Genomic DNA, 10009 nt, shown 5'->3' on the forward strand with positions numbered 1-10009 from the left:
GACAAGTATATAAACAAGATGATAAAGTTGATGCACTCAAATGTGGATGGAACGGTATCTAAATTATTAGACATGAATGATTATGTCAGAGAAAATGAACCACATATAATATGCCTAACTGAAACAAAATTAACACCAAGGATATCCAATGACATTCTAAACTTAGAGGAATATAATATATGGAGAAGAGATAGAAACTTAAAAAAAGGAGAAATTATAATATTAACTAAGAAAAATCTAAAAGTCAATGAAATAAAACTAAATATACGTTCACAAGTAGAACTGATTGCAGTAAAGATCAACACATCTGAAGGGAAAGTAATTGTAGCCAATATGTACATGCCTCCCAGATCAAACACATGGGAAAGAGATGAATATGAGGACCTGGCAGAGAGTACAATTCAGAGTTTAAGAGCATTACGACATAAAATGGAAGAGAAATCGGAAAAAATTATACTAACTGGAGATTTTAATACAAATATAAATTGGAATACTCTAGATATAATTAGCCAAGAAAGCTGTTGGGACCAAAAGCTCCTGGATCTCGTGCAAGAGTTTTTCCTAACGCAACATGTGAGGGAAACCACCAGAAAAAGAGGACTTGATGTACCTTCAATGCTCGATCTCATATTTACTATGCAAGAAAATGATATTGACAGTTTAATATATCACCCTCCACTCGGCAAAAGCGACATACAGTACTAAATTGCAACTTCAGGATAGCATATGACATAGTTAACAGCAATGAAAGTTACAAAAAGAGCCTAAACTATAAAAAGGGAAATTATCAAGACCTAAAGAAGTATTTCTTAGAAGTTGATTGGGAAAATGAGCTTAGAGGACAAGATTTAAAATGCTATATATAAAAAATTCTGTGAATTTTATGAAACAAGAGTCCAGAAGTACATCCCACAGCACAAAGAAGCAGATAAGAAAATACAGAAATGGTTCAATACAGAATGTAAAAAATCAAAAGAAAGAAGAGATTTGTTGTGGAATAGATACAGAAGACACAATAGTGAAAGGGCATATAATAATTACAAACAGGCAAGAAACGATTATACAAGAATAAGGAGGGAAGCCCAAAAACAGTTTGAGGAGGATATAAATAAAAGTAGTGATCAACCGAAGCTATTTTACAGCTACATCAGAAGCAAAACCAAAGTAAAAGATATAATACAATCCATTACGGACGAGAGAATCACCTATACACAAGAGAAAGATATTTGTGAAGCACTAAATAAGAATTTCCAATCAGTTTTTACAGAAGAAAAAAAATTTTGCGAGGGACTATGTGGAACATGCATGTCCTCACATACTACCAGATATACAAATATCAGAAAAAGTAATACAGGAGGAGTTAAGTAAATTAGACAGAGGAAAAGCAAATGATCCTGATGAAATTTCATGTTGGGTGCCACAAGAATGTGCAAAGGAGTTAATTAAACCATTATTTTTAATTTTCAAGAAATCCTTGAGACAAGGTAAACTACCTGATATTTGGAAGAAAGCAAATATTGTCCCCTTTGGAAGAAAGCAAATATTGTCCCCTTATACAAGAAAGGGAATAGACAAAATCCACTCAACTACCGACCAGTATCACTGACCAGTGTTGTAAGCAAGGTATTAGAAAAGCCTATAAGAAAGCTTGGGCAAATCATCTAGAAGAACACAATATGATAACAGAAAGACAGTTTGGTTTCAGAAAAGGAAAATCATGTGTTACTAATCTGTTGAGCTACTGTGACAGAGTAACAGACACAATACAGGAAAGAGAAGGATGGGTGGACAGTATCTATTTAGATTTCAAGAAAGCATTTGACACAGTACCACACCAAAGACATTTATGGAAACTGTACCATCAAGGAGGAATTCGAGGCAAACTGTTTTGTTGGATGCAAGATTTTCTCATAAAAAGAGAAATGAGAACAGTACTAAGAGGAAACTACTCATCATGGAAAGAAGTTACTAGTGGAGTACCACAGGGTTCAGTGCTGGTACCAATCATGTTTTTAGTGTATATAAATGATATAGACAGTAACACTGGAAATGAAAGTTATCTAAATATGTTTGCAGATGATGCAAAAATACAAAGGAGAATTATTAACACAGACTCTTGTAAAGAGCTACAAAAAGAATTAAATAAACTTCATGAATGGAGTAATACATGGCAAATGGAATTCAATGTGGACAAGTGTCATGTAATCAAGTTTGGTAAAAGTGGAAAAAGACCTGATTGGGATGATACGTTAGGAAATACAACCTACACACATCAGAAAGAGAGGAGGACCTAGGTGTGATTATCAATAACAGACTATCTCCGGCTGACCATATCAGTGAGAAGGTACGGAACATGTATACACTGCTTGCAAATATGAGAATAGCATTCACATACATAAATGAAGACATGCTAAGAAGGATAATAACATCATTCATCAGACCAACCCTGGAGTATGCATCAGTAGTCTGGAGTACTGGTACGTCATGCAATTGCAAGGTCCCTAATTTGCACAATTTTCAATTTTTGCACGTGATTTTTCGTACGTATACACGGGACACTTTCCTCTATTCCTCTACAAGTTGCCAAGCAGGCACAATACCTTACACCGCATAACCTCCCCCCTCCCCCCCCTCACGCCATTGTCTCGGCAATTCACCTGTTACCAGTGACCGGGCCAGCAAAGATATTCAGGGCCAGAGTGATTCCCCAATCGATGACAATGTGGAGGACAAAGTCTACATAGCATTAGAAGAAGAAACAGTCAGAAATAATGATCAGGTAATGTGGCAAAAGAAGGTCAGGCATGGTGATTAGTTAGTGAGTAGAATGATGCTTATAATGCCTATATTACTGCTTGAAAACCAATATACTCTCATACTACATATAAATTCGTACCAAGTAAATAAATAAATACCGTTTATGAGTTGTGTGAAATAGTTACCCTCCCATAGAACTCGTTTTCTTTTGTGCCAGCCTGTTAGAAAACCCAGTCAGGTAAGGAGGTACTCCTACCTATATCGAGTATTTTAAACCTAAGGTGAGCGATTTCTCTATGAATTTTCGATATTTCTCACCAAAAGCGGAGGTTTTAGCCAAAAAAAAAAATTTCGAAAATACCTCGGGATTGGGGGATGTCGGAGGTGCGGAAAACCTCGGGACGTGACGAGTTAAGGGATCTAAACTACGAAGAAAGACTAAATAAACTAAATCTACCAACACTACAGGAGAGAAGGAAAAGAGGTGACGTGATAATGCTATATAAATGCATATCAGGGAAAGAGAAAATTGACATAAATGATTACTTAACATATGGGGAAGCATCAGCAAGAGGACACTGCAAAAAACTGCATAAGAAGAGAGGTGATAAAGACGTAAGGAAATTCAGTTTCCCAAACAGAGCAATTGATCAGTGGAATGCACTACCGAATGAAATAGTGTGTGCCAAAACAATTCACAAATTTAAGGATATGTACGATAAATATGGTTTAAGACACGGGTCAGTACGAGCTTGACTCATTCCTGTAAAGATACAATTAGGTAAGAACAATTAGGTAGGAACAATAACAATAATGAGTTACAGAAAGAGCCTAAACTACAAAAAGGGCAACTACCATGACCTAGAAAAGTACTTCTTAGAAACAGATTGGGAAAAATGAGATTAGAGGACAAGATTTAAATGTTATATATACAAAATTCTGAGCTTCTTCTCCTTTCGGCTCTCCCCTTAGGGGTCGCCACAGCGCATCACCGGTCTCCATCTCACTCTGTCTTCTGCATCTTTTTCTCTTACACCTACCACCTGCATGTCCTCCTTCACTACATCCATAAACCTTCTCTTTGGCCTTCCTCTCTTTCTCCTGCCTGGTATCTCCATTTCCAGCATCCTCCTCCCGACATACTCCTCATCCCTCCTCCGCACATGTCCAAACCATCTCGGTCTCGCCTCTCTAGCTTTGTCCCCAAACTGACTTACATGCGCTGTCCCTCTAATATGTTCATTCCCAATTTTGTCCAACCTCGTCACTCCTAGTGAAAAAAGCAACATCTTCAATTCTGCTGCCTCCAACTGTGCCTCTTGTCTTTTTGTCAGTGGTACTTTCTCCATTCCGTACAACATGGCTGGCCTCACTACAGTCTTATAAACTTTCCCTTTCATTTCTTCAGAGACCCTTCTTTCACAGATCACTCCTGTCACCTTTCTCCACCCACTCCATCTAGTCTGCACTCTCTTTTTTATCTCTCTACCACACTCTCCATTACTTGGTACAGTTGACCCCAAGTATTTGAATTCATCTACCTTTGCCACCCCTACACCTTGCAGCCTCACGGTTCCTCCGTCATCTTTCTCATTTACACACATGTACTCAGTCTTGCTTCTGCTTACCTTCATTCCCTTTCTCTCCAGTGCACATCTCGGTATCTCCATCTCTCATGCTTTATCTATGCCTCAGCTTCCTCCCGGCTCACTACATATCACAATGTCTTCCGCAAACATCATTGTCAACGGAGGCTCCTGTCTAATCTCATCTGTCAATCTGTCCATCACCATTGCAAACAAGAAGGAGCTCAAAGTCGATCCTTGATGCAATCCCATCTCCACCTGGAAACCCTCAGTCATTCCTACTGCACATCTCATTGCTGTTACACTATCGTCGTACATGTCCTTCACCACCCTCACGTACTTCTCTGCCACTCCTAACTTTCTCATACAGTACCACAGCTCCTCTCTCGGTACCCTGTCATAAGCTTTCTCCAAGTCTATAAACACACAGTACAACTCCTTCTGGCCTCTGTACTTCTCCATCACCATTCTCAAAGCAAATATGGCGTCTATAGTACATCTCCCGGGCATGAAGCCAAATTGCTCCTTGCAGATCCTCACTTCTCTTCTCAGCCTAGCTTCCACCACTCTTTCCCATATCTTCATTGCATGGCTGATCAGCTTTATACCTCTGTAGTTGTTGCAGCACTGCACATCACCCTTGTTCTTGAAAATCGGAACTAGAATACTTTTTCTCCACTCCTCCGGCATCCTCTCACCCTCAAGAATTTTGTTAAACAATCTGGTAAACCACGTCACAGCATCTCTCCTAAGCTCCTCCATGCTTCCACTGGTATACTATCTGGGCCCACTGCCTTACCATCCTTCATCCTCTTCATGGCATTCCTCACTTCCTCTCTGCTGATCTCTTGCACTTCCTGACTCACTACTTCCAACTCTTCCAACATTCCCTCTCTCATATTTTCTCTATTCATCAACTCTTCGAAATACTCCTTCCACCTTCTTAGTACACTCCCCTCACTTATCAGTACATTGCCATCTGCATCCTTTATCATTCTAACATGCTGCACATCCCGCCCAGCTTTGTCTTTCTGCGTGGCTAATCGGTACTGGTCTTTTTCCCCTTCTCTACTATTCAACTTCTCGTACAGCTTCTGGTATGCCTTTTCTTTTGCCTTAGCAACCTCTTTCTTGGCTATGCTCCTCGTCTCCTTATACTCCCGAATGCTTTCTTCATCCCTGTGTCTATCCATATTCTTCTTTGCCTGCTTCTTCCTATTTATGCTATCCTGTACTTCCTCATTCCACCACCAAGTCTCCTTGTCTTCCCTCCTCTGTCCCGATGTCACCCCAAGTACCTTCTTGGCTTTCTCCCTCACCACTTCTGAGATAACTGCCCATCCGTCCTCGTCTTCCCTGCCTCCAAAGCCTGGCTCACCTCATCCCTAAATTTATTACTGAAGTCTTGCTCCTTCAGCTTCCACCACCTAATACTTGGTTCAGCTTTGCTGCGTGGGACGCCCTTCCCTCTCTCCCTCCAGGTGTGGTTCCCCGGAGGTGCTGCCAGTCCAGGAGTGGTGGAGAGGTCCAGTCTCCAAAGGTAGGGTTCGCACCCTACATCCTACCCCTGGACGACACTGACCCTGGACGACACTGACTCCGCGGGTGAGGTGCCACAGCCAACCCCTGACGGTGCCCCAACCTAAAGGCGACCGCAGTCCCAGGCCTCCCAGGGCCAGCCTGCTGATCCTGAGGCAGGACCGCTCTGACCCCACTTACTGTCAGCTCTTCCCCAGGAGTAAGAAGAGGCAGGCCCGACTTCTGACAATATTCAGCCCCAGTCCCGAGGGCCCCTTACCAGGTCGAGGCTCGAATAGAAGTGGGCCTCCCTGCACCCCGGACCAGACTCGCGCCCGGGCAGTGACGCCCCCAGGAGCTGTCCAGTGCCTCCTACAGAAGGGCTCCCCAGAAGGGCTCCCTCCCACTCACGAGCGCCACCTCAATTAAACCCAGGCCACAGCAGTCCAGTGACGACGTCCCCAGATCCCAGCGTCGTGCTACAGACTTAACAGTGAAAATGACTGTGAGTGATATAAAGCAGAGAGACAGAAACTCTACCTCTAAAACTCTCTGTTCCAATATATCCAGTGTACTATGTCTGTCTAAGCATCCCAGAACCAGAGAATATCCTGGAGTGTGACCAGAGACACCAACCTACTACGTACAGTCGGAAGAGACCGAGTGTATAAGCAGTGTTCCCACAGCTGTGTGATATTCTCTCGTGTATTGACTCAGGCGTAAACACCGTGCCCATCTGATGTTTTTGCTAGTATTATTTACCCTGTCATTTTAACTCATCCATATTCAGTGTATCTTTGTATGTATATTGAAAGGGAATTGAACTAAGACAATAGATGTGTTAAGGTATCCTGCCGAGTTTTTACATCCTGTTCCTTTGTAGGTGTTCTACTTCCGGTCTAGAAAGAGAACCCCGCTCAGCCGCTAGTGTCTTTAGAAAGACAAGTCGGTCTAAAAACACCCAGCATTACAGTGATAATGAAAGGTGGAAACAATTTAGACTTTCAGTACTCGTTTCAAGTCAACCTTTCAAGAAACAAACCAGAGATTTATTCCTGCTGATTCCTTCTTTCTACATTAGCTTGTGATGATTTACCACTCATTTCATCATTTAACTTTGTTAATCTATCATGTATTAGAGGTTATCTTCTTTTTCCCACATAAATAGAAAGTTTGTCATTACCACTGAATTACTATGTTTGTTTTACGAGGCTAAGAGAATAATTAGCATAAGGAAGTGAAGCCATGTTGAGGTAGGCAGGATTGAGTGGTTGAGCGGGTAGGGTAGCAGACGAGGGCATACTTACCTGGCACAGGAGATACCGTGATCACGAAGGCGGTTCTCCCAGGGCGAGGCCCACCATTGCACTCTGGTGGTGCTGACCCCTGCGATTAACCCAAATGTGGTTAACTCGAGTGTGCAATTTTTGGTAGCGAGGGACTGCATTCGCACTGTCCCCTATATGAATGAACAAGACAGAGGATGTGCTCAGGACTTGTGATACTAAAGTCAACAAAATTTTGTCATTCTGTATATGTCTTCACGATTTATGTCAACAGGGGTTGATGATCGACTGATTTTAGCCAATTTACAACCTCTTCAAAACCACCACCACTATGGTTACAGCTATTATTAGTCATTGTGTACATTTATGTACGTTTTGAATAAAGTTGGTAAAAGCAGAGATCCTTGAGCTACTTTACACATACCTGCATTGCAAAGGTTCCAGAAAACTCTTCTTTGTATATAATCACATTTTCCTGTCGTGATTATAACTTTGAGTAGTTCGATGCATAGTACGGAAATTTTAGCTTAGTAGTAAAATGCGTGACTTACAAAGCAGACGGCCTATTGTCGCTCCCGCTCTTGTGAGACAGCCCACTGTCGCTCCGAAGGTGCACGGAAGGAGGCAAGGAGCGAAACGTCACCCCGGCAGGAAGCAAGAGCCCAGGCCTCCCGTACCAGAGTGGCCCAGACAGGTCTCACAGCCTCCCCTGGCCTCCACTCCCTACGCGTGGCTCTGGAACAGACACACCTGACGGGCCCCAGCATATGCCGATGCCGCAGTCCTCCCCTGTCGGTGCCCCTAGGCGCTGGAGACCGCAGTCTGCAGTCTCTCCCGATCCTCCTCAGGACACCCAGGCACGATCTCCATACGTCCCCACGACGACATAAGGCTCCCACCTCCGGTCGAGACTTACACCAGAGGTTCCTGGAGCTATTCGGCCCCAATCCTGAGGGCCATACCCCTGATCCCAGCCCGAATGCCACGGGTAGCCCAGGAAGCGAGAGGACGCCCCTACGAGTTGTCCCGTGCCCCATTGGCATGCCTCCCCTTGGCGGTACCCCTAGCCCAGCAGGATTGCCGACAGCGTGTTCCCACCCTGCCCCCACGATGAATCCGTGTGATGCTGCCCACAAACAGTGCAAGTGATTTAGGTTAAGTGTGACTTTGCCTAGTGTAGTATCGTGCAGTGACTTAATATAGTGAATATCGGGGCAAGTAAGATCCCAGTGAGAGAATAAAGGACGAGTGTGCGAACCAAGATCTGATGAACTATATTTATGAGTGACGTCCCTTATATACAATTAGTAAGACTGTGCCGCCTGGAAATTCCTCTGTAGTAATACACCCCTACTGCTGTGAGCTCTAAAGAAGTAATACGAGAAGGTGTTAGTGATATTCCCCCACTCACGCTACCCGTAAATCATGTACGACACTCCCTCGTCCCAGTATCTAGTGTAAGTGTAAACCAAGAATAGAATCAATTACCAAAGTCCCTTTGCTATTGGAAAACGTGAAATCCTCATTGTTAATACTTGCCTTTCTCCAGTATTACCATAACTCACTCCTAGCCATCACAAGTCACTCCTCGCACTCCCCCCCTTTCTCCCCCCCCTTGTGAGACTCACTCCCCGCGCCTCACGCGCGCGCCTATATGCACTGTACCCTGAATACACTAGGATTGATTGTGTTGGCATTAACATCAGATAAGCAAGTATCCTGCGAGATACCCATGTCCTAGATAAGGGTTTTATATTGCTATATATTATGTTGTAATATCTGCTGATTTGTCCTGTGTCTGATTGTGGTAATATATGTGTAAAGGTTATTGCCTAGAGTTTTTGTGTCCTGCCTCTCTTTATTGTACTAAGCTCCGGTCTCGAAAGAGAACCCCGCTCCACGTTAGGTGTTTTAGGAATGAGAAGTCGAGCCTATTTACACCTAGCATTACACTGGTGGCCAGCGGTGGTTCTTGACCCGGGCGTAAAAGAGAGGTAATCAGGAATATTTGGCAAAATGGCAACTAAACCGCACGTTCAGTTACCCAAATTTGACCCCGACCAGTATGATATACACACATATCTGGCAATAATCAAACCCTTACTGGATATTGCCTTTGAAAATGACCAACAGAAAATTGGAGTCACACTACCACTATTGGGTAAAGCGGCGACGAACATAGCACCGAAAATCGTCCCAGAACTCACCTGGCAGAACTTTACAAAGTTCACTGTACAAGCAAGCCATCACCCCATCATTAAGGAAAGTGGTGGCTCTATCCCAATTGGATAGTTTTTCATTTGACGGGGATTTAGATAATACCCTGATACAGGCAAGACGCCTGGTTACTGCTGCCTACCCTCGGAGGCAGATGAGAAATACAGTAAACAGCATACATTTAACACTCTGCTCAGAGTGCTCCCGAGTGTTGTTAAGCAACACTTCACTATCCATGACCCAGCAGGAGACATGGATAGAGATATACAGCTGATACGGCGCCTCCTGACCGCCTGCCCTTTTCCACAGCAAATTAATGTTGTTAAGAAATTCCCCACCCAACCCCCGGCTCCCCCAGCCACACCACGTCCACCTCTGTCTCACACCAGCCCGACCCCGGCGCCTAGCCCGCCCAGGGCACACCCCTCCCGTCGGCGCCCCGCCCCGCGAGAAAACCCGAACCTAATTCTTGTCAACCCGTGGGAATTCACAGCTTGCAACTCCCGCTGCCCCCTTCATGACATACGGGACCAGCTTAAAGCTGCTCGTCACAGAATCACAGCCCCGGGTTTGCGTAAAGTGTCCGCCTTAGAAGGCGAGGCCCCAGGGGACAAGCTGATGCCCATGGACGAGCCCCATTCAGGA

General features: G+C 44.0%; 1 non-coding gene across 1 annotated transcript; it reads left to right on the forward strand.

Moving 5' to 3' along the window:
- Positions 1-7160: 7160 nt before the first annotated feature.
- LOC145394312 (U1 spliceosomal RNA) lies at positions 7161-7323 on the forward strand. Its single transcript, XR_013896389.1, has one exon. It is a non-coding gene; the product is annotated as a U1 spliceosomal RNA (small nuclear RNA).
- The last annotated feature ends 2686 nt before the right edge of the window (positions 7324-10009 follow it).

The sequence above is a fragment of the Coenobita brevimanus genome, chromosome 3 (assembly GCF_032717465.1).
Source record: "Coenobita brevimanus isolate Jiangsu-jjx chromosome 3, ASM3271746v2, whole genome shotgun sequence".
NCBI lineage: Eukaryota > Metazoa > Arthropoda > Malacostraca > Decapoda > Coenobitidae > Coenobita > Coenobita brevimanus.